At 43.4% G+C, this 26,639-nt stretch overlaps 1 protein-coding gene and 1 non-coding gene across 2 annotated transcripts in view; one reads left to right on the top strand and one right to left on the bottom strand.

Moving 5' to 3' along the window:
• The window catches only part of LOC126248839 (neuronal cell adhesion molecule-like), a 760,994-nt gene that overhangs the window by 307,504 nt on the left and 426,851 nt on the right, over positions 1 to 26,639 (top strand). The window lies entirely within an intron of this gene.
• On the bottom strand, positions 15,520 to 15,594 carry Trnas-cga (transfer RNA serine (anticodon CGA)). Its single transcript has one exon. It is a non-coding gene; the product is annotated as a tRNA-Ser (tRNA).

Raw genomic sequence — 26,639 nt, 5'->3', positions numbered from 1 at the left:
GAATGTAAGAAATACGTCTTGCCTTCATGCAGTTAAAAAATTTATAACATCCATCTGAAATAAAACGAAACTAGTGCACATATTAATCCTGCCAAATACCTATAACTATGATTTAGTTCAACAAGACACAAACAACAAAAACTACAGTGAACTCGAGATATCATCAATGAGTGCGTAAGATACGAGCATAATATTCGGATGTTTCATCATGTAAGCAATTTTCCAAATCTCACTTTATTCGAGTTGATACGTGACGTGATATTCACGCACTTGGTTTTATTTACCGGTTTCTTAGCCACTGGACTCCTCGGTGCCTCCTTTTGCATGTCTAATGTCTATCATCATTCCATAATGAGACATTATCTGATACATCCAGTATCATGGCTGTACCTGTACGTAACTCCAAATATTCCTTCATTCCAGTCTCCATTTCATTCAGTCCGCCCAGCTACTACCATCAAGGGTCATTTGCGCCGTCCATTGCATCTCCGGCATATCTATTCCAATGAGTGCTGTTTTCATGAGGTATATGTACTTACATCATGATTTTCAAATCCAGTTATTTCAACATAACATACTAAAAATTATACCTCTGATCTATAAGTGTAAAGTAAAAACTAACGGCTGTCATTTGAAACCGGTGGGACTGGCCAGAATAATAATTCGTGACAAGTGCAAGTACTTATTTAAATGATTTCATCTAGTTTAAGCACCGAATTTGCGAAGGACAATGAGTACAACCCTCAAGAGATTCTAGTTTCCATTATATCTCGTATTAGATTACGCTCAATAGTCAGTAGCCGTAAAAGTAACACCTGTTCCATTTGTGTAATAGCAGAGTTATGAACTAAGGCAAAATGAGTATTGAGCTCGGCCTGCAGCCATTCTGAACTTTCAGTAGGGGTCATGCTGCAGACGCTGTGCGTCATATAAACAGGTTCTCTTAAAATTAGGGGAGCCCACGTTTCAATATAAATCAGAGGCTACATAGCGTTCTGTTTCACACAAGGGCCGTAATAAATGTGACAGTAAAACTGCAAGTACTCAGAATTACATGTCCGCGCATCATGTGTGAATAGTGTAGGATGGGGCCATCGTGACAGCAGTGTACTATGAATCCCCTGTTACGCACCAAACGGAAGATTCCAATGACCGACGGCCACCTGTGGATGTGGAATGCAAGTGTGACTTTTGAACAGACAGTACTTCGTAAGGGCAGTAAATATAGTTGAAGATAATATATTTTGAATAATTACTTTAACCGTACATGAGAATTACAGAGGCATTTTACTTTTGCCGATCACTTACAAAATTTTATCCTCGTGTCTTCTAAAGAGAACACGAGAACAGCTAGAACATACAATTTCAGATTACCAAGCAGAGTTTCGACCTAATAGATCGTGGCCACAACAGCTCTTTAATCTTAAAACTATTTTAAAAATTAAAGCAATAAGGTCGAAACCAATAGTCTCCACATTTGTTGATTTTAAAAAAGCATACGTTTCTATAGATAGAAAATCTCTATGCAGTGTCCTAGAAGTACGCGGACTAGACACTAAAACTCGAAAACTGATCGAACAAACACTGTCAAAAACCAAACCAAAAACTAAATTCATAGATGAAATTTTGGAAACATTCTTAGTTAAAATAGAAATGAGACAAGGAGACTGGATCTCGTCACTATCATTCAACATAATTTTAGAAAAAGTAATGAAAGAATGGGAAATGGAACGAAGAAAATAGAAATTTTGGAAGCCAATTCAACTAGAAAGAGGTCAAGGAAAATTGAACGTTCCATACTTAGCGTTTGCAGATGACTTGGCGATTCAAACCGACAGTGAAGAAACAGCAGTAAAACAAATCGAGACCTGCAAATCTCCATTGAGGAGACTGAATTCATGTGTTCCAAATTAGATATTCCGAAACTTAAAAAAAAACACTAAAATCAACAGAATCAAACACTTTAAGTATCTTGGTGAAATTACTGAACCAACAGGAATCTAAACAATAGCACAAAAAACACATTGAAAAAAATCAAGAAGGCGTCCAGACTTGTTAGAGATTTTTTATAACAAAAAATGACTGTCAAAACGCACTAAAATCAGACACTACAAAACAGTAATAAAACCGACAGTAACATAACTAAGTGAAACACTCTCATTGAATCGAAAACTAGATTTACAAGAAATTAAGAAATCAGAGAGGGATTATTAGAAAAATTCTGAGACCACGATACACACAAGGTGGGTACAGACTGCAAACCATCGAGACAACAGAAAAAGTATCAAACAATGAAATCGACCCCAGAAAGAGACGAATGAAGTTATATGGACACCTAGACAGATTACCTCGAAACAGACTAACTAAACGTCTATTGGACTGTGTGACATCCTGTAAAGCATCAATACCTCGGGAACTGATGTTAAGAAGGATTTGAAAAAAGCAAAAATTGACGTCACAAACACATCAGACAGGGATACATTCAGAAGCAAAATTGATAACTGGGAGTTTATTCCAGAGATGGAACTAAAACCATTCCGACCAAAGTGGACCAAAGAAAGAAAGAAGGCCTTCTGTTAGGAAATGAAGAAATATTGGGAAAATAAGAAGAACCCTAAGAAAGATTGAAATTCACCTGCTTATCCTATGGGGACATTCGCTAATAATAATAATAATAATAATAATAATATATGAAGATTTTGCTACAACACTGTTTATCTTGTAGGTAAGATCATATAATACTCATCTTTCGCGACCATTTATTTAAACATATATATCTCATCTAGTTGTTTCGACCATCTCCCACGTTTTTTTTTCTGTAGGTTCTTCTGAAATCAAACAACAAGAATCTGTAATAAAAAAATCTCCTACATAAGAACCAATCGTCATACAAGTAACAAATCAGATATAGAAAACACTGAAGATGCCTAAAACAATTTGGTAACATGTGTTGGGTTGAAAAGAAAACGAAAATTCAGTTGAAAAAGACGAGTAATAGTTGTTTTTATATCCAAAATAAGCAGTATTGGACTATCAACTGAAGAAAAGACTATGAAGATATTAACAAAATAATACTATCGTAAAATTAAACTTTTCTCCCATCGCTTCCCTGAACCACAGTCCTCCATAATCTGTTATTCCAACTAAAAGAGCCTGCCTCGGTTTTTTTCTCTGGGGCAATAACATGAAATGGAAATCGCTTTTAGAAGCGAAAATGTACAGCTCTTTGGTTGCAGCAGCGACGGAAGGAAATCCGCGGGCTGGGAGAACACACATCTTCCACGGGCGAGCGCTCACTGCAGCGTGATGAACCATCTGCGGCCCACGAGTTTAAAACCAACAAAAGCAAAACCACGGCCGTCAATCTACCATCGTAGGCAGATTTTTTTGTTCCACCTCCGATGGGAGTTGCAGCAGTTCGCAACGACCGCAAACATAATGGCAAACTCCAAGTGACGCCCAGTACAGGACCACACAACAGCATATTTTGCGCCTTACTAACAGTGTTTAAAGTTTTTTCCAGTCTTGTGCCACTGAAATTGACTTTGGTCAGAAAATGCTGTTTCAGCGCACGTTCTTCCTGCACCACCTTGAAGAATAGTTCATGACACTCGAGATATCTCTGTCCGCAATACATCAAAATACTCAAATATTTCGAAGCTTATCATCAGATTGCGAGCATACCTGACTATCTTCTCTTTGTTTAGCTGAGAAAATTTGAAGCAGTTAGCCTATTCCAATTCTTACTTTTCAGGATGTAAAATCTTTGCGCATTTTCTATCATGATCTACTTATGTACCGGTTTCGAGTGATTTAAATTGCTTTGATTGCAGTTCTTTAATCCAGAACAAATAATTCTCATTGAAGCATCTAAACAATTGTTAACCCCTTAAACGGACATAGCTGAGTTTAATACGTAGTTTGAATTTCTCCTAGAACAATTTTAATGTACGAGAAGTATAACAACAAATTTAGATTGTCACATTAATCGCGCAACGTTTTTGGCGTTGATTTAATTACTTTACAGACGGCTCACAGTCTGGCACAAGTCCATCAACTGGACATTAGATCTTCCTGTTTGTGTGTCTGTAGTATCCGATAGTGAATTGCATCGTCTTGGTGGTTGTAATGTATATATTTGTACATACTAGCTCATACTACTGTCGTGTTAGTGTTGCTAGTGTAAGAGACTGAAGAAGATGGAACCTATCGCCAGCATATAATGTACCCATCTCATGGACATATATCTTCAATAGAATCACATGCTCTCAGTGCATTTGACACTTCTTCCATGTTTGGAATTTTAGCTCAAGACACTGGTGCAATGATTAGTACAAAGGATGATTGGATCACTTACTCTGCTCCCATTGCCGGCCAAATACTGGCGATGAAAATTTCTTATACTCGCAGAAATGGAAACACCTAACACTGAGTTAATTTTGTGTGTTCATGTACCTCGTTGCTCGCTTTATGAACTGTTCATTCTGGCAGAATTTGGGGTCGTATTTTAGATGTCGTGTTTGAGATTCGAGAGTCGGTTGAGACAATGTGTCAAGATTGTGTTATTTTTATCCATTTTATTTCGCTGCAGAATGAAGATATCCCCAAGATTTCTCCATGCATTTCGGATCTTAACTATATCGGTGCACGCTCTTTCTACATGTCCTCTTATGTTATGTTCCCATTTTCCAATAGACCGTCGTCTCAGTCGACCATTTCCTCAAGGCATCTACTATCCATTCGCCTGACTGCAAGTCCGTTGCACCTCTGTTTCATCTTCATTTCTGTCATAAATATCTCTTACAGTCCCAAACGTTTGCTGCTGCATTTGCTTTTCTGTATCTTCTTGTACTTTTCTGCAAATACCTCTTCACTGCTCGGTGACCAACCACCACTATAGTATGGTTTTTGTATCGAGACTCCATATCTCACCGTCTTAAGTGAAAGCTGACAGTACACGACAATCACAAATTATTCCACTTCAGACGCATTGCAACTTGAGTTATTAAAATCCTGAAACTTCCTGGCAGATTAAAACAGTGCGCCGGACCGAGACTCGAACTCGGGACCCTAGCCTTTCGCGGGCAAGTGCTCTGCCATCTGAGCTATCCAAGCACGACTCACGGCCCGTCTTCACATCTCGAGTCTCGGTCCGGCACGCAGCTTTAATCTGCCAGGATTTTTCATATCAGCGCACACTCCGCTGGAGAGTGAAAATTTCATTCTGTTAAAATCCTACTAAATTTGCTAAATGAACTCCAGGCCGTCTTGACTCATCTGTTTATTCTTTTTCTGTCCGTCCACTCACTGTCTTCAGCTGACCTAAACACAAAAAATCATCAACTGTATCTTTTGTCTCATTGTCAGTTTATATTATTCTTTTTACAATGTGTTGAACGTAATATTATTTTAGTCTTATTATTTCTGTGAAGAGGCAAAGAAACTGGTACACTTACCTACTACCGCGCAGGGTCCCCGCGACAACGAAGAAGTACCGCCACATGACCTGACATGGACTCGACTAATGTCTGAAGTAGTCCTGGAAGGAACTGACACCATGAATCCTGCAGGGCTGTCGATAAATCTCTAATACTGCGAAGGTGTGAAGATCTCTTCTGAACATTACATTGCAAGGCATCCCTAATGTGCTCAATAATGTTCATGTCTGGGGAGTTTGGCGGCCAGCGAAAATGTTTAAACTCAGAAGAGTGTTTCTGGAGCCATTCTATAGCAACTCAGGACGTGTGGGGTGTAGCATTGTCCTGATGGAATTGCCCAAGTTCGTCGGAACGCACAATGGACATTAATGGATGCAGGTGATCAGACAGGAAGCCTTCGTACGTGTCACCTGTCAGAGTCGTGTTTAGACGTATCAGGAGTCCCATATCACTCCAACTGCACACGTGCCACACCATTACAAAATGGTTCAAATGGCTCTAAGCGCTATGGGACTTAACATCTGAGGTCATCAATCCCCTAGACTTACAACTACTTAAACCTAACTAACCTAAGGACATCACATATCCATTCCCGAGGCAGGATTCGAACCTGCGACCGTAGCAGCAGCGCGGTTCCGGACTGAAGCTCCTGAAACCGCTCGGCCACCGCTGCCGGCTACACCATTACAGAGCCTCCACCAGCTTCGACAGTCCCCTGCTGACACGCAGGGTCCATGGATTCATGAGGTTATCTCCATACCCGTAAATGTCCATCCGTTCGATACAATTTTAAACGAGACTCCTCCGACCAGGAAACATTGTTTCCAGTCAGCAGTTGAATTTCTGTGTTGACGGGCGCAGGCGATGCGTAACAATTTGTATTATGCAGTCAGGAAGGGTGCACGAGTGGGCCTTCGGCTTCGGAGGCCCATATCGATGATGTTTCATCGAATAGTTCAGACGCTGACACTTGTTGATGGCCGAGGAACGGAATCTGCAGTAATTTGTGGAAGGGTTACACTGCTGTCACGCTGAAAGTTTCTTTTCAGTCGTCGTTGGTCCCATTCTTTCAGGATCTTTTTCCGTCTGCAGCGACGTCGAAGATTTGATGTACGAGGGCTGTTCGGAAAGTAAGGAACGGTAGGTCGTGAAATGGAAACCACAGTGAAAATCAAAACTGTATTATTTGCAACAGTTAGCTACAACTTCCCGCTACTTATCTCCATAGTCGCCGATCCGACTTAGACGTTTGTCGTAACGTTGTACCAACTTCCCAATACCCTCATTATAGTAGGCAGCCGCTAGTGCTCTCCGCCAATTCTCAACACTGGCCTACAGCTCGCTGCCTGCGCGAAAGCCAACGGTTCATGTGAGCAGAGATGAAACTCAGAGGGAAACAATTACGGGCTGTATTGTAGGTAATCAAAGATTTCCAATTGAAAACGATGCAGGAGCATCTTCATTTCCCCTACAGAATGCGGCAGTGAATTATCTTGAAGAATGAAACGCACGACAATAATGTAATGTTGGCCGCATAGCTTCAGGCGAAATTTCTCACCAGTCCCTCGTACTTGGCGGGAGACACTACAGTTCTAGGTATCTTTATGTGCTCCATGTGTGCTCAGAACTAAAAAGAATGACGTAACGCGATCGACGGGCATACTAGAGACACTGCCCAACACACCTGTGCTAAACTTCATCGGATTTTCACTGTGGTTTCCATTTCGCGACCGATCGTTCCTTACTTTCCGAATAACCCTCGTATTACCGGATTCCTGATATTCACGGTACATTCGTGAAATGGTCGTACAGGAAAATCCACACTTCATTGCTACCTGGGATATGCTGTTTCCAATCGCTTGTGCGCCGACTATGACACCACGTTCAAACTCACTTAAATCTTAATAATCTGCTATTGTAGTAGTAGTAACGGATCCAACAACTGCTCTAGACACTCGTTGTCTTATATAGACATTGCCGACCGCAGCGCCGTATTCTGCCCGTTTTCATACCTCTGTATTTGATTACACATGGCTATACCAGTTTCTTTGTCACTTCAGTGTATTAACAAGCCTACTTTCAAACTATTTCTGTTAAGTTTTTCCACTGTTTGTGACGTCCGCATCCGTGGCTGAGCGATAGGCGGCGATTCTGCCTTGTTTGCGAAGTGGCCGCGTTGAATGGCAGCTCTGCCAGGGATTACGCCGTGGTGGTAGGACGGAAGAGGACGCTCTAGCCCTACAGAGGCCAGCTGAAGAGCTGCTCGAATGAGAAGCAGCGACTCCAGCCTCGTAAAGCTGACAACGGCTGGGACAGCGTGTGCTGACCACAAGCATAAAATACGCTAGTGTAGATGATGACATCGCGTCCAGGCAGCAGCGCGTGGTCTTCAACGGAGGAAACTATTTACGTTTTATTGATTCTTCAAGTTTATCTATACTAGAGGCGCACGGTACAGTACTTCTAAGGGTCTTGCAGCCTGGGTTGTGCTGAGAAATAACTGTTAAGAAAAACATCCAGTAAGCTGCGCTGTTTCTGAGTTAGTCAGCATTGAAGTTAGCCAATCAGGCCGTTACGCTCGCCATGATGCAATTAGTGTCCGTTGCTCCCATAGCGTAGGTGATAGCACACGAGACTGCTCAGTCCTTGGCTCGGGTACGATCCGTACTACCATCTCATGTCCAATTTCTGCATCGCTTCCTTGCCGGATTTTAGGAAACCAAACAAATAACACGGGCCGCTTTAATTTGCGTGCAGAACGGCCTGACTGGCTAACTCCAACGCTAATTAACTCGGAAACGACGCAACGTATATAATTTTTATCTCAACAATTATTTCTCATCACAACTCTCTCTGCAACACTCTTACATGCTTTTCACACCGTTTCTGACCACTCTGCATTCTTCAGTTAGCTTATATCGATGCTCTTATGTGTATCGTACATGAATTTCAAAAATTTGCCACTTAGAGGGCACAGTGGATAGGTTCAAGCCGGCCGTAGCCCATTAAAAACTCGTGAAGCCGACTGAAGGTAATGAGTTCGTTCTGTTATTCTCATTTATCAGTTTTAATTTCTTTCTTCATTTTTTATTCCTATAAAACTGTAATGGAAAAAAAATGAACACTGATGGAAAAATCGCAACAACAACAAATAATAAATGTAGAGTAATGAAATTTAGGGAATACATTTGTCTAGTTAACATACACTACTGACCATTAAAATTGCTACACCACGAAGATGACGTGCTACAGACGCGAAATTTAACCGACAGGAAGAAGATGCTGTGATATGCATTAGCTTTTCAGGGCACTCACACAAGGTTGGCGCCGCTGGCGACACCTACAAGGTACTGACATGAGGAAAGTTTCCAGCCGATTTCTCATACACAAACAGCAGTTGACCGGCGTTGCCTAGTGAAACGTTGTTGTGATGCCTCGTGTAAGGATGAGAAATGCGTACCATCACGTTTCCGACTTAGATAAAGGTCAGATTGTAGCCTATCGCGACTGCGGTTAATCGCATCATGACATTGCTGCTCGCGTTGGTCGAGATCCAATGATTGTTAACAGAATATGCAATCGGTGGGTTCAGGAGGGTAATATGGAACACCGTGCTGGATCCCAACGGCCTGGTATCACTAGCAGTCGAGATGACAGGGATCTTATCCGCATAGCTGTAACGGATCGTGCAGCCACGTCTGGATCCCTGAGTCAACAGATGGGGACGTTTGCAAGGCAACAACAATCTGCACGAACAGTTCGACGACGTTTGCAGCAGCATGGACTATCAGCTCGGAAACCATGGCTGCGGTTACCCTTGACGCTACATCACAGGCAGGAGCGCCTGCGATGGTGTACTCATGGCAAATCGTCGTTTTTTAGGATGAATCCAGGTTCTGTTTACAGCATCATGATGGTCGCATCCGTGTTTGGCGACATCGCGGTGAACGCACGTTGGAAGCGTGTATTCGTCATCGCCATACTGGCGTATCACCCGGCGTGATGGTGTGGGGTGCCATTGGTTACACGTCTCGGTCAACTCTTGTTCGCATTGACGGCACAATGAACAGTGGACGTTACATTTCAGATGTGTTACGACCCGTGGCTCTACCATTCATTCAACCCCTGCGAAACCCTACATTTCAGCAAGATAATGCACGATCGCATGGTGCAGGTCCTGTACGGGCCTTTCTGGATACAGAAAATGTTCCACTGCTGCCCTGGCCAGCACATTCTCCAGATCTCTTCCAAACTTTACAGAAGCTCTCCTGCGAAACTTGCAGAACTAGCACTCCTGAAAGAAAGGATATTGTTCGAGTCTCGGTCCGACACACAGTTTTAACCTGCCAGGAAGTTTCATTTCAGGCGCACACTCCGCTGAAGAGTGAAAATCTCATTCTGGAAACATCCCCCAGGCTGTGGCTAAGCCATGTCTCCTCAATGTCCTTTCTTTCAGGAGTGCTTGTTCTGCAAGGTTCGCAGGAGAAATGGCTCTGGGCACTATGCGACTTAACTTATGAGGTCATCAGTCGCTAGGAACTTAGAACTAATTAAACCTAACTAACCTAAGGACATCACACACATCCATGCCCGAGGCAGGATTCGAACCTGCGACCGTAGCGGTCGCTCGGTTCCAGACTGTAGCGCCCAGAACCGCACGGCCACTCCGGCCGGCGGTTCGCAGGAGAGCTTCTGTGAAGTTTGGAAGGTAGGAGACGAGGTACTGGCAGATGTAAAGCTGCGAGGACGGGGCGTGAGTCGTGCTTGGGTAGCTCAGTTGGTAGAGCACTTGCCCGCGAAAGGCAAAGGTCTCGAGTTCGAGTCTCGGTCCGGCACACAGTTTTAATCTGCCAGGAAGTTTCATATCAGCGTACACTCCGCTGCAGAGTGAAAATCTCATTCTGGATATATGCATTGTGTTGTATAGTTTCAGGATGTCAGTTTGTGGGATGGAGTTCCATGCCTGTTGCACTTGGTCCGTCAATACAGTGATGGTTAATGCTGTCTGTGCACGACGCAGGAGCTATCTCATGATGTTCCACATGTTCTCGACTGGAGACGGATCTGGTGTTCGAGCAGATAAACGCACCGTGTCGACACTCTGCAGAACATGTTGCGTTACAACAGTGGTGTGTGGGCGATCGTTGTACTGTTTGAAATCACCCCCTGGAATGCTCTTCATGAATGACAGCACTACAAGTCGAATCAGCAGAATGACGTACAAATTTGCAGTTCCTGCTGTCGAATGAAATCGCACCCCAGACCTTGACTCCAGTTGTACGTCCACTGTGTGTAGCACGCAGACAGGTTTGTTGCAATCCCCCATCTGGCCTCCTTATAACCAACAGACGACCATCACTGGCACAGAAGCAGAACAGCTTTCATCACAAAACACATAGACCTCCACCCTGCCTTTCAGTGATCCCTCGCTTGACGCCACTGAAATCGGAAACGGCGATAGTTTGGGGTCAGTGGAATGCACGGTACAGGGCGTCTGGATCGGAGATGTACTTTAACTAAGGATTTCTAACAGTTCGTTGTGTCACTGTGGTGCCAACTGCTGATCAGATTTGCTGCTGCAGATGTACTATGTGCAACAGTCATATGCCGAACACGATAGTGTTCCCTCTCGGTAATGCCATGTAGCCCTATTGAGGCCGGTCGTCTTGCGCCCATACTTTCTCGTGACCTCAGTTGACAGCAGACATGTACAGTGGCTAAATTCACGCCAAGCTTTCCTGCAATATCGCAGAAGAAACATCCAGATTCTCGTAGCCCTGTTACACAACCTTGTTCAAACTCGGTGAGGTGTTGATAATGGCGTGTTGGTCGCCTTAAAGGCATTCAAAAAATGACTCTGAGCACTATGAGACTTAACATCTGAGGTCATCAGTCCCCTAGATTTAGAACTACTTAAACCTAACTAACCTAAGGACATCACACACATCCATGCCCGAGGCAGGATTCGAACCTGCGACCGTAGCAGTCGCGCAGTTCCGGACTGAAGCGCCTAGAACCGCTAGGCCACCGCGGCCGGCAAAGGCATTCCTTACGAACATCAACTCAGCACGTTCAGCCTGAAAGGTAACAAACGCTCACGATCATTACAGCGTGTATTTAAGAAGGAAAACCTAAAGTGCTTCCACCTTATGGCAGTACTAGCGCCAATCCTATGCGACTGGCGGGAAATGTGAATGGACATCATCTTTCAGATATAGAAACACGCCTGCCAACTTTCGTTTCTGCCACACAACTCCTTGGTGTTGCGAATTTTTTTGCTGACAGTGTAATTGGTAGTGTCATCCAAAAAATTTGAAATTATCAACTCCAAAAATTTATTACAATATATCGTTTTATTAGTTATTGAATTCTAAGTCCTAGGCATTATCCTGTAGGTAAGTCACAGTAGTGATGTCAGGTACACAACACGCGAATAACATCGTGCCTTTGTCTGACATACGTGGCCCCTGCTAAACGCCTGATACATCTCCGGCAACGCTGGTGCACAGCGAGCGACATAGGCAGCCATAATTACGTTGTCAGCCACACCTGACGCTCCCCACCCACCCGACTGTATCGGGCCAATCGTATTCCGGGCCAGCAACACATGCCTTCTAACACACTATGATTAATCTGTGTTTCCACCCATTGCTTTCGGTTTCTCTCGATCGATACCTGAGTGCATGTGAACAGTAAATTTACAATAGTAAAACTGTTTACATCATGAAAAGTGATTGCTAATGTATAGTAACAAGTCTGAGAAAAGAAGAAGTTTTTGTTGTTGGGCTTACCGTTTTTACGTGCGTTTGCATCGTAGACAAGAAGCCGAGAGCCAGGGAAACAGCTACAAATTACTCTGTACTTTGATTCCTTAGTCCGTTTCACCATTCTCAAAATAATTCACCAGGTAAGCAACACAAAAGAGGAATATTTATCTATATAACAAACAATTTTTTCATTATTTCAGTTACAATGCGATCCATACTTAACATATTAGTGTTAGGTAACTATTTTCTATTCCTTTTCCTTCTCAGTCCTCACCTTACTGTCTTAGTGTTGGTTATGCTTTACTATCTGGTATTATTTTTGTGCTTGTAATTTCCTCTTTGTTGGAATCCTCTGCCCTGAAACATGTACCCTGTCTTTGGAAAACGCACAGAATTCTTCTCTTCAATCGACGTGTACTTACGGCGATATTTTATTATTTTGTAATTGAAGCTGTAAAATGTGAGTGACTGGCGTGTTAACAGTTTTTATAGCATCTCATATTGTTACCTCTGCAACAGATTAAACAATCATTTTCACAACCTCTGAACATTAATTTTTATCTTCCTAGTACGAATTATCATTTAGCATCACCCAATCCAAAAGGAACCGCCTAGTATTCTAAACTTCGAATATTATTCCCTCTTTTTTTCATTACAGTTAAATCTCTCGATATATTTTTCCATTAATTTCATGAGACAACGGAAATATACATGCAGAGAAGCTAAACAGCGCTACTTATTTAACGTTCTTGTTATCAACAATCAACATACAGAGAATTTTCACCTGTACCAAGAAACCACGGAGATTGTTTTACGCACCAATATTTCAAAATTATACTCTTCCATTACTTTTCGTAATTCAGACAAAACTCTCTAAGTTCATGTTCAGGACTCGAAAATATTGACTAATCACCTCAAAAATGTGAGTGCGACGTTTCACAAGTAGGAAAATAACTGTAATACTTAGCTGTTGACACAGCTGCAGATTTCCCTTATAGCAGCAAGGAAATATCATCTATTGTTTCAGATACATATATCAGATGCTGGACGTACAGCGCACTTTGTTCCTCCATGGGAAATACGAAAATTCCGCAGATACACGAATCACAGGAGACACAATAATTACGGAATATTCTGCGGTCTTAAAAGAACTTGAAGTCATTGCCTCTATTCAAAACAGTAAGAGATGTCGTGTTATTTTCATACCGCTGTGATATTTTTCTTTTTTGGAGAATAAAGGCCATTATTTTACTGCTGTTCTTCCATTCACATGTATTTATCGTCCTAATTAATGTGCTATCGACTTCGAAGCAACATCGACTTCAATATTCATGCAGTTTCGCACTGTGGTCTGTGTGATACGCCCACGCTACAATATCCTGTTATTATACCGCAGCATCCTATAGTTTTGTTACTATAAGACACCTTGCAGCCTAATTACCTACAACACTATGGTGCGATTACCATAAAATATACTGTCTGGCGAAAAAAATTAATTACCCAGAGCGGAAGAAGGAAATGAAACTTCACGGCCTGAGAAAGTATTTCATACTATTTCAGTGATTACAAAATCGAGTCAAATTTACAAAGAACGTCGCAGTTCGAACACACTTATCAGTCTGACGTTTTACCTCTTCCGACATCGATTCACGAACTGATTGCCGGCCGCGGTGGTCTAGCGGTTCTGGCGCTGCAGTCCGGAACCGCGGGACTGCTACGGTCGCAGGTTCGAATCCTGCCTCGGGCATGGGTGTGTGTGATGTCCTTAGGTTAGTTAGGTTTAAGTAGTTCTAAGTTCTAGGGGACTTATGACGTAAGATGTTGAGTCCCATAGTGCTCAGAGCCATTTGAACCTTTTTTTTTTTTTTTTTGAACTGATTAGGTTGAGAAAGGTTTAGTAAGGTCACTGCCTTCTCTCCTGAGCCAAGAATTAACGTCCGACCTGGTCCCATATACACTGAAGCGCCAAAGAAACTAGTGTAGGCATGCGTACTCTAATACAGACATATGTAAACAGGTAGAATACGGCGCTGCGGTCGGCAACGTCTACATAAGACAAGTGTCTGGCGTAGTTGATAGATCGGTTACTGCCGCTACAATGGCAGATTATCAAGACTTACGTGAATTTGAATGTGGTGTTATAGTCGGCGCACACAGCATGTCCGAGGTAGCGATGAAGTGGGAACATTCCCGTACAGCCGTGTCACAAGTGTACTATGAATATCAGGAATCTGGTAAAACATCACATCTCCGACATTGCTGCGGCCGGAAAAAGATCCTGCAAGAACGCGACCAACGATGACTGAAGAGAGTCGTTCAAAATGACAGAAGTGCAACCCTTCCGCAAATTATTGCGTGTTTCGACACTGGGCCATCAACAATCATCAGAGTGCGAACCATTCAACGAAACATCATCGATATGCCACGAGGGGTAGCCGCAGGGTCGCGGGCGCATTGCCACGGTTCGCGCGGCTTCCCCCGTCGGAGGTTCGAGTCCTCCCTCGGGCATGGGTGCGTGCGTTGTCCTTAGCTTAAGTTAGTTTAAGTTAGATTAAGTAGTGTGTAAGCCTAGCAACCCATAACCTCAGCGGTTTGGTCACATAGGAACTTACCACAAATTTACAATGTCATCGAAAAGGGCTTTTGGTTGCGAAGGCCACTAGTGTAGACTTGATGAGTGCACGACACAACGCTTTACGCCTCCCCGGGTCCGTCAACACCGATGTTGGACTGTTGATGGCTGGAAACATGTTGCCTGGTCGGACGAGTCTCGTTTCAATTTGTATCGAGCGGCTGGGCGTGTACAGCTATGGAGACAATCTCATGAATCCATGGACCCTGCATGACAGCAGGGGACTGTTGAAGCTGGTGGAGGCTCTGTGATGGTGTGGGGCGTGTGCAATTGGAGTGATATGGGTCTCTGATACGTCTAGATACAACTCTGACAGGTGACACGTACGTAAGCATCCTGGCTGATCACCTGCATACGTTCGTGTTGTCCACTGTGCACTCGGCGGACGTGGGCACTTACAGCAGGATAGTGTGACAGCCCACACGTCCAGAATTGCTGCAGAGTGGCTCAACTCAGACTCTTCTGAGTTTGAACACTTCCGCTGGCCGTCAGACTCCCAAGACATGTGCATTATTGAGCATATCTGGGATGCCTTGTAGCGTACTTTTCAGAAGAGATCTAGATCCATCTTACTCTTACGAATTTATGGACAGCCCAGGAGGATTCATGGTTTCCAGAATGAGATTTTCACTCTGCAGCGGAGTGTGCTCTGATATGAAACTTCCTGGCAGATTAAAACTGTGTGCCCGGCCGAGACTCGAACTCGGGACCTTTGCCTTTCGCGGGCAAGTGCTCTACCAACTGAGCTACCGAAGCACGACACACGCCCGGTACTCACAGCTTTACTTCGAGTCTCGGCCGGGCACACAGTTTTAATCTGCCAGGAAGTTTCAGGATTCATGGTGTCAGTTCCCTCCAGCACTACTTCAGATTTTAGTGGAGTCCATGCCACATCCTGTTGCGGCACTTCTGCGTGCTCCCAGTGGCCATACACCATACTAGCCAGGTGTACCAGTTTCTTTGGCTCTGCATTGTATAACGTTCTATCAGGGATTTTTGTCAGTTGTTGCCTAAAAGTATATGTATTTACGATTCAGATTTTAAGATATTGATCACGATATAAGAAAGAGACTGAAGAGCTCAATTTTGCCACAGAAAACACCCTAATAAACCAAAATAAATTAATAAAAGAAATACTGATGTTAACTTACCGCACCATCTCCCCCAGAAATGGAAATAGCCAAAGGAAAATGAAAAATTTCCCTCTATGGACTGAGTGGCCTGCAAAATTGATGGCTGTTTGAAGAGTAGAGGAGAGGATAGTGTGACTAGGAACGCATGGTGTCTTCTGGTCGCCGTTTCCATTTAGTGACCAACTTTAGAATAACATTAAGGAATGCGCACTAAAGACCGCCATAAGCAGTTTCCGACATTTCTCCTATTTGTGTTGTTGTGAAACATGAGATTGTGTTTTGTGCAGCATTTGTAAATATTTTTAGTTCCACATATTTAAGTGCTGTATGATATATTAACGGTAACTGGAAGACATTGTTAAGTCTTCAGTTACAGAATTTCATGATAAATAGAATTCCGTGTAGTTTTAAAACTATTTTTATAGCGTGTGGGCGGTGAAACCTTCCTTCGTCGATCGTGCACCATGTTGCACCTTGAAACGGAAGGAGGTCTTCTACAACGGGACATTATGATATTTGCAAATGAACTGTATTTCTTAATGTCTTATAGATTTGACCTGTTTCGAAAACAGATATTTATGTTAATTTGGAATAGCTTCGATTTCATAATGTATTTAACTAGTTACTGGTTTTTGATAATAATTCTGCTTGATTTGGTTTCACTTACTGGTGTGTAGCAGAGTAATACTGTAACAGATTGACTGTTAAATATACTATTGGCATGATTTTCCAGCTGCAACGCTTTTAAAATTCAATAAGTTATTTTCCCTAGGAACACTTTTTTCACACTTTTCTGGAGTATTTTTCCTTTAATTTCAGGAGAATATTGAGGCACACCAAAAGTAAATACCATCATTTAAAAAGTGTTCCAAGGTACAACACCATCCCCTACTTCATATTGAATGTACGTTATAAGGTCTTTTGTATCTGTATGTACAGATGAACCTGACGACCCCCCCCCCTCCCACCCTCATGACCGCTTTGTGTGTCAGTTGTTATGGGAATACAGTATCCGTTTATGGCAGAAGTAATAAATAAACGCATATGAATAACCGAATTTCTCTGCTGCCAGCTGTGTATCTCAGTAGGTTGCACGCTTCTCATGTCGGTAAAGGATGTGTTATTTTGTACGGACGGCGAGCTGGCGGCTGCTTTTGCGCTGGTTGGCGACGTGAAACGCTGCACCGACTAAATGCGAACCGCGACGGTCGCCACCCCCAAGTGGCACGCGCGGGACATCAAAGGCCCCCCTCACGCTGTAAGAAATCTCAGCATTTTCCTACGGCACGAGTTACTTCACAGCCGTGTTTGACGCTCTCAGCATCCTTGTGCCGAACCGTTTTGCAGGTTCTTCTAAGCCAGAAAAACTCCTCAAGTACTCCCGTATTCTCCCAGTCAATCCGTAGTGCTTTGTGAATATCATTTTGTACCACCATTCTCTCCTTTCCCCTTTCATTAGAAAATGTAGCAACCCAAATATTGTTCGCACAGTGTAGGCCGGTATTTGCACCTTGGTTGATTTGTGCTAGGCCTTGGTTCGAACCATATTTCTGTGCCAAATGGCTCATCTCGTACTGCTTGAGGTATCATCACGAGCTATATAGACTCAGATAGCAGTTTCAAACTTAAACAAGCGCATTTGATACAAGTTCGTAGGCTTTCACGACTAGTGTACGTTTGAGTAAAATCGTTTTGGGTCTTAGACCCCGTCATTATGGAACGCTAAAAACAACAGAAATATCGACGTTTCGGTTGTCTCTGCAGAGACTAACTTAAGGACGACTAATTTCTGGATCTATGATGACCTTCCCCTATACAGGGTGATTCACGAACATATGCAAATATTTTAACATGTTATTCTACAAGTAAAACTAAAGAAAAATGTTCTTATAAAGGTAGGTGCCGGCCGAAGTGGCCGTGCGGTTAAAGGCGCTGCAGTCTGGAACCGCAAGACCGCTACGGTCGCAGGTTCGAATCCTGCCTCGGGCATGGATGTTTGTGATGTCCTTAGGTTAGTTAGGTTTAACTAGTTCTAAGTTCTAGGGGACTAATAACCTCAGCAGTTGAGTCCCATAGTGCTCAGAGCCATTTGAACCATTTTTGAAAGGTAGGTACGCAAATGTTTAGTTACGGAGTTACGGCTAATAAAAGATTTTGCCTGAAATTAAGTTCAAATGGCTCTGAGCACTATGGGACTTAACATCTGAGGTCATCAGTCCCCTAGAACTTAGAACTACTTAAACCTAACTAACCTAAGGACATCACACACATCCATGCCCGAGACAGGATTCGAACCTGCGACGGTAGCGGTCGCGCGGTTCCAGACTGAAGCGCCTAGAACCCCTCGGCCCTGAAATTTAGTAACTTCGCTAATATGAAGCCATTGCAAAGATGTATGAGGTTAAAGTAAAGCACGATTTCAATTTATTATGTTGTTATTGATCTGGTGAATCTAATAAAACATGTCCCAGATGTGTATCAGCAGTAGTCTTCCAGAACATCCAGAGAAGCAAAGATTACTATACAAGTAAATTCGTTTACTTTCCATATACATGCCGCCGCGAAAGACTCTGAGGACACCTCTCTAAATTTACAGAACTGAGTTTCGCGAAAACTAATGCGTCTCTCTTCCAAGCTTCCCCATTGAAGTTTACCAAACATCACTACAGCACTTTAATTAGGGCTTTATCTACTAGTTACGATGCTAGCTCGGCGTAACTGAAATTATCAGACTCCCGTCGTCATGTTTACTAAATAACGATTCCGTAGGCTGGAACAATACTGAACAATAAGTCACACTAGCGTCTTGTATGAGATTTCCTCTACAAATGCACTGCAATTTCCTATGGCCTTACGACTGAGTCTGGTTCTTCCATACATCTTCCCTAATAGTGATTTTACATGATTGTCCTATTTCATATCGCTTCATATCCTCTAAATATTTCTACAATGTAACGTAGGACAGAAGTTCGCTAGTAATCATCGGGTTCCTTTTCTTTATTAGAGGTACTATCGTGCATTGAAATAAGCTTACCATTCGCACACTAAACCGTCTGAGAGCGCCGCTGATCTTATTTGACAATTTTTTTTTGTGTACTGAGAAAATGAAAGCTCTTATTGCGCTCCCGTGGACCATGGTAGCTGTTCCTTTCGTTTCTGTTAAACGTTCGCTGCTCAGTGCAACAAACTGGGAGTACAGTATCGAATGCATTTCAGATATCTGCGAAGGTGGAACTTACCTGCTGCGAGATACATTGTTGGAATTAAGTATTCGACACGAGTCTTTTATCCTGAATCCGCACGAAATCTCTGAAGATCGTCATGATGACTGCGTTTAGTGTGGTATCTAGGAAGCCTGCATACTAGGTTCGCTAGACAAACAATGAAATTGTCGTATTAATGAGTTTTATTAAATTAAGAAAAGTACAGTACTTTGCTTTTGCAGTTACACAGATACGTCGCTAGGAAAGGGCGATATACAAGTAATCACTCTTCTTCAGGATAAACATTCCTAAGTCTGTGCTACATAGAGTGTACAAGCGAAGTGATCTAGGGTTGACGCTGCTATCGAAGTCTCCAATCTTGAAACTGCTGTTGAAATGGGCGCTTATGTGCTCTTCACATGGGGGCCGCTGCTGTCGCGTTGTCGTCCTGGAGGGAACTAGGGTCAGCGTGCGATTGGCTGACTTCTTCTCGCTGCCTTTTCTTCCCTGTCGTTTCCGACTAGGGTGCCGAAGCTTGACTTTACGCCGTATCATTTAGGATATGGTCTAATTTAACATTAGGCGGGGCATCAGAAATTCCGTGCATAATTTGACCCTACAACGTTGAGGCACCCTTTAGATGGAATTCTCGGTATAAATGACGGTAGTGACTCATTGTCGATAGTAAACTGTCGGACAAAAAAGAGTTGAAGCATCCAGAAAAGGAAGAGAAAACGAAATGAAACTTTACGGTCTGGGTCGATATTTCAAGTTACTTAAGCAATTACAAAATCGAGTCAAAATTATGAAGAACTTACAGGCATGAGCCCGATTATCAATACGACGTTGCACCCCGCCTGGCCTGAAGGCATGCGTTGATTCGGTTCTGTAGCGTCTCCTGAAACAACGTGGCCCACCACTGTTAAAACTGGTCCATGACATACTGGCTGCTGGGAGGAAGTTAACGTCCGAGCTGCTCCCCCTCCCACCAGTGTTCAGTTGGGATAGATCCGGCGATCTTGCCAACCACAGGAGTACCTCAGTTCCAGCGAGACAGATCATAGGAAAACATATCAAGAGTGGACGAGCATTGTCGTTTGAAAAATGGCTTCAAGAAACTGTCGCAAAAAGGTAAGACGCATGAGGAAGCAGAATATCCTTGACGTACTGTTGTACCGTCAGAGTTCCCTTAATCACCACCAGCCGTGACCTGAAGTCAAACCCGATGGCTCTTCACGCCATGACACCAGAAGTAACAACTGAGTGCCCCTCCGAAACACTGGAGGAATTGAGTCTCTTCCCAGATAGGGTAGTACACAACTTCGATTCATCGCTGATCACAATGCAACACCAGTCATGAGAAGTCCATGCTCCTCAGTCACGGCACACTCTCAACTCAGCCGTTTATGGTGTGGCACCAAGCGAGGTGGGGCAGTGTTTAGCACACTGGACTCGCATTCGGGACGACGAGGGTTCAAACCTGCGTCCGGCCATCCAGATTTAGGTTTTCCATTATTTCCCTAAATCGCTCCAGGCAAATTCCAGGATGGTTCCTTTGGAAGGTCACGGCTGATATCCTTCTCCATCGTTGACACAAATCGAGAATGTGCTCCGTCTCCAATGCCCTCGATTTCGGCGGGACGTTAAGCCCAATCTTCCTTGTTCCTTCGGTTTGGTGTATTGTGGTTGGCAGCCTACGCATGGTACAGCAATTCTCTAGTCTGGCTGCTCCTAGTCGTCGACCGATGGTGCGGAATGACAGTTTCCGGGAGTCCATTAATTGTTCTCGGATGGCAGGGGTTGCAATGTGCTTGGGTCGTAGTTCGCCTTGTGGTGGTCAGACATGGTGGCCCGGGAACTTGACGACCAGTCTGCCAGGCCACACGTTCCGCTGCAGTGTAACACCGGGCCATCGCCACATCCGAATTACCCCTTACCCTGCTTACTTAGCGGTTTAAATTTGAACTCCCTTTCTAATTTTTCTACAAAATTCATAATTCGTCTACTGAGTTGCTAGCACTGTGCACTAGATCCCACTGCAAATTTTCCCGTAACCGCCTTTTCAACGTCCCAATTTCTGTAAGCACTCCCAATGGACATTTCACATACATTAATCTTGCAAGTTTACGTTTACAAAATTCTCGGCCGTATTTAAATTTTGGCACCATTCAGAAACTCCGTTGGGCGTCGCGTTTGCTTCGCTTCACTAAAGAACTTTTTCAGGAAACTGCGTTCAAATATTTCGTTGGTAGTGAACGTATCACTGTGTATATTTGCCCACGATTGCGGCTCACCTTCCAAATGTCTTTTCACGAATTTTACTTTCACCTCGCGGGCATTCCCCTTATAAAACCATTCCTTTGTGCTACTAGAAAATTTACTGGGTGATATTTCCCGTCGTCTCCAAAACATTTGATCGTTCGCGAGTTCATCCACGGAACACTGATCACTGTAGAGGTTTGATGTGCAGCTAAAGAATTCAACTCGTTTTTTATTTCATTGATTTCCTTTTTAACTTCACCATTTTCAGTTATAATGCCAGATTCTACTTGACGGTAAGTTGCTAATAGCCTCTGTCGTCTCAGCCATTAGAGCGTCTTGCCTACTCATACAATTCCTTACGTTACCTCCCAGATCTGCCTGCAATTTCTCCGCCTTATCACTGAAATTTTTCTCCGCTTCATCTACCTTAGAGTCAAGTATCCCAACTTCACCAGAAATTTTGCCCATTTCATCCCAAATGGTTTTTAATTTTCCGTCTATCAATTCCCCGATTCAATCTAGAAATTTTACCTACTTCATCTTTCACAACTGAAGCTATTTCGAATTGAACCGAATCAATTTTTAAATTTACGTCACCCATATCGGTTTTAACAGAATGAATTTTTGATCCCATATCAGTTTTAACAGAATCAATTTTGGATCCCAGTCCTCTTATCTTTTGCATTAATTGCGACATCATGTCTCCCCAAAATTCATCTCCCTTGCCTGATTTCGAACTATTTACCCTACTAAATTCACCGCCGATTACGCTCTCCCGCTCCGACTTCGGGCTAAGCGGCTCGCTAGCATTTTCGGACCCACACAAACTGGCCGACTGTTTAATATTAGCGACGTCTATTATTGCCGATTGACCGAGCGAGGTGGCGCAGTGGTTAGCACACTGGACTCGCATTCGGGAGGACGACGGTTCAATCCCGTCTCCAGCCATCCTGATTTAGGTTTTCCGTGATTTCCCTATATCGTTTCAGGCAAATGCCGGGATGGTTCCTTTGAAAGGGCACGGCCGATTTCCTTCCCAATCCTTCCCTAACCCGAGCTTGCGCTCCGTCTCTAATGACCTCGTTGTCGACGGGACGTTAAACACTACCCACCACCACCCTATATTGCCGATTGAACTACAAAATCATACATAATCTCGCTATCAGCGCAGGTACTTAGGTTTGTCGTGCTGGATCCTTCTGCCATGGTATTGCTGCCGATGTTGTAGTTGAAGCCGACGCTGAAGATCTCGTAGGTTCTGCTGTGGTACTGCAACCGCCGCTGCGCGATGAATCGCCGTTGAAGATGCTCCTGCTGGCATAAACCACGTCCTTTCGATGTCGCCTCTTCTTCCGCGCTACTTTTTTTTATCATTCCTAACCATTGCTAAAACTCGGTGCACACAACTGTTGCAAAATTCGTAGCTCACAGCCCCCACGCACACTGCCTAAACTGCCACAGACTTGGGACCTCGATCACAGAATGTCGCTAACTGTGAGAATTGCTACTGCAATTTCACAACTATTTAAGAAATCTGATATTCAGTCCTGAATAAACTTAATCTCACTATTAATTATTGGACAAATACTTCTGTTAATTCTAGAATCAGCAGTAGCAATATCACATTTAACTTTGGCGAGAGGTCCTGCCTACCGAAGTTTAGATAATACTTTTGGAAACACTTTGCAGAATTCAAATCCAATTCTAAAACTTTCCAGAGTTCATATACCGCAACTAAAACTTTCCAAAATACAATCTTGTTCTAACACTTTGCAAAATTCTTATCCCTCAAGTAACACTTTCCAAATTTCTACCTCAGACGAGCCCCCAGTTGCGAGCTAACATCGCAAAGATGTTCGTGCTCGCATGCAGTTCCTTTTCGTCGAAATGTCTCGGCTCAAACTCGGTCAGTGTTTGAACCGCACGTGTCGCATTACACGCCCTAAATTAGACACTTGTGACCCTTTGGTTAAATTGTCTGGCTGAAGTCAAGTTTGCGAAATTGTATGAAACGTGCAACGTTAATATAATATATAACAACAGTAATAATAATATCGGGAGCTAAATTAACCACGCTTAAATGATGTAGGCCAGACAGTTGTTATTTGGTTGGAATAATGTCTATTCAGAAAGCAAACTCATAGCGAAAATGGCCATATTTAGAATTACTATTACACTCGAGCGCATATCCATTTGACACAGTTCGATCATTCAAAATCTCATCGCGAATTACAAGTCCAATTCTCCACCTTGTTAGCTACGCGACAAGTTAGAGTTCACACCAGGCGAGCGGCTGCTCACCGCTCAGAGACTAAGTCCCGCGATACCACACAACGCGAAATTTTCTAAGTCGTTTCACTTCCTAACTACCTAAAGGCCGACCGTCTGCTTTCGCGTCTCTACCAGCACTGTCCCTCTGCCCGTCCCCGGCCGCATTTCCCGCGCGCCAAACATTCTTGCACAACTGACTAGGGCAGTTCCCTTTTCTGAAGCCGTCCATCTGATTGCCTACAGCTTATTCTACATTATTTTACATTTTAACATATTTAAATAATCAAAGCTTGTCCACTTTCACGTTCTAAACAAAGTAACAATAGTATTCGTTACATAATAAACTTTAAATTCTTTTACATAAAACCAATACAATTTCCTTCTTAACTTTGAATCACACAGTCAGTAGCTTTGAATCAATGTGCTTTCTGATAAATAAGTAAAGAACAAAATTAACAATAATGCGCTAAAATTTACAACAAATATTCTATTACCTAATGATTCAATAAGGTATCATGCTGCCATCGTTCAATGTGTTTTGTGTGGAGGAAATGATAATCTGATGCTTAACTGAAAAATCTGATAACATAAATTTACTACATCTTTTAAACGAATAAAGTTACAGAGTTGATATTTACAACATTTGTCATTTTAATGATGCGCTTCTATATGAAATGTCAATCGTTAAGATCGAGCAAAGCATTCAGATTTTAGCATTCAGGCCTCTGTTCCAAAACTTGTTAATTTCACTTTAACAGTAAATCCTAAACTGTTATAGATATCATCAATATTCAAGTTTTATTCGGATCACCATGAAACTTTATGGAGGATGGTCAATTAAAATTACTATTGCTGCATTCCCTGAATTACTACAGAACTAAATAATTTTCATAAATGTTTCCCTTTATGGCCGATCTTAGGTCCTCCAAATCTAACACTCCTGCGTCTCCCTGGCCACAAACAGCTTCTACGGTGTTTCTCTATGACGTAGGTTCTCGTCTGTCTCACCCGCACCCTACAGCCCTTAGGCCTCATTCGGCACAATAGACGCCTGTGAATTTCCCCATATCGTGGCGAATTTGCGCTCTTTGTGACACATGGCCCTGGATGACAGGGTTCGTTTCACAATTTCCGAAGGCTGTCTCTTTCGGTCATATACTTAAATGAGAGCGAAATGCTCGTTAACGCACAAACTAGATACGGAAGAAAAAAAATACTCTCGCTTTGATGTTGACGTCCATCGGGACGCCCTGTACAGTTATGTTCTGGAAGTGAGAGAACGTTTTTACAAAGACGGCTGTATCATCCATAGGGTGGTACGCTGCTGCGATCTGGGTGTCAGTGCGTGCGGCCGGCACGCTGGCTTACAACGTGAGGCCACGTCGTTGGGATCACAGATTTACTTCAAACTTTATACTCCCTTAGTAGGCCATCAAAACAACATAACGTGCAAATACACTACTGGCCATTAAAATTGCTACACCAAGAAGAAATGCAGATGATAAACGGGTATTCATTGGACAAATTATTATACTAGAATTGACATGTAATTACATTTTCACTCAATTTAGGTGCTTAGATCCTGAGAAATCAGTACACAGAACAACCACCACTGGCCGTAATAACGGCCTTGACACGCCTGGGCATTGAGTCAAACAGAGCTTGGATGGCGTGTACAGGTACAGCTGCCCATGCAGCTTCAACACGATACCACAGTTCATCAAGAGTAGTGACTGACGTATTGTGACGAGCCAGTTGCTCGGCCACCATTGACCAGACGTTTTCAATTGATGAGAGATCTGGAGAATGTGCTGGCCAGGACAGCAGTCGAACATTTTCTGTATCCAGAAAGGCCCGTACAGGACATGCAACATGCGGTCGTGCATTAGCCTGCTGAAATGTAGGGTTTCGCAGGGATCGGATGAAGGGTAGAGCCATGGGTCGTAATAATCTGAAATGTAACGTCCACTATTCAAAATGCCGTCAATGCGAATAAGAGGTGACCGAGACCTGTAACCAATGGCACCCCATACCATCACGCCGGGTGATACGCCAGTATGGCGATGACGAATACACGCTTCGAATGTGCGTTCTCCACGATGTCGCCAAATACGGATGCGACCATCATAATGCTGTAAAAAGAAACTGGATTCATCCGAAAAAATGACGTTTTGCCATTCGTGCACCCAGGTTCGTCGTTGAGTACACCATCGCAGCGTCAAGGGTAACCGCAGCCATGGTCTCCGAGCTGATAGTCCATGATGCTGCAAACGTCGTCGAACTGTTCCTGCAGATGGTTGTTGTCTTGCAAACGTCCCCATATGTTGACTCAGGGATCGAGACGTGGCTGCACGATCTGTTACAGCCATGCTGATAAGATACCTGTCATCTCGACTGCTAGTGATACGAGGCCGTTGGGATCCAGCACAGCGTTCCGTTTTACCCTCCTGAACCCACCGAATCCATACTCTGCTAACAGTTATTGGATCTCGACCAACGCGAGCAGCAATGTCGCGATACGATAAACCGCAATCGCGATAGGCTACAATCCGACCTTTATAAAAGTCGGAAACGTGATGGTACGCATTTCTCCTCCTTACACGAGGCATCACAACAACGGTTCACCAGGCAACCCCGGTCAACTGCTGTTTGTGTATGAGAAATCGCTTGGAAACTTTCCTCATGTCAGCACGGTGTAGATGTCGCCACTGGCGCCCACCTTGTGTGAATGCTCTGAAAAGCTAATCATTTACATATCACAGCATCTTCTTCCTGTCGGTTAAATTTCGCGACTGTAGCACGTCGTCTTCGCGGTGTTGCAATTTTGATGGCCAGTAGTGTAGTAATGTACATTACTCTGGCAATTCCGAGAGAACCGCAAGAGAAATTTTTGCCCTTCTATTATGTACCTGATGTATCTGGGCGTAGGTGCT

Source organism: Schistocerca nitens, chromosome 3, assembly GCF_023898315.1.
Source record: "Schistocerca nitens isolate TAMUIC-IGC-003100 chromosome 3, iqSchNite1.1, whole genome shotgun sequence".
In the NCBI taxonomy this organism is placed as follows: Eukaryota; Metazoa; Arthropoda; class Insecta; order Orthoptera; family Acrididae; genus Schistocerca; species Schistocerca nitens.
Note: the sequence above shows the minus strand (reverse complement) of the source record. Positions and strands in the feature narration are given on the sequence as shown.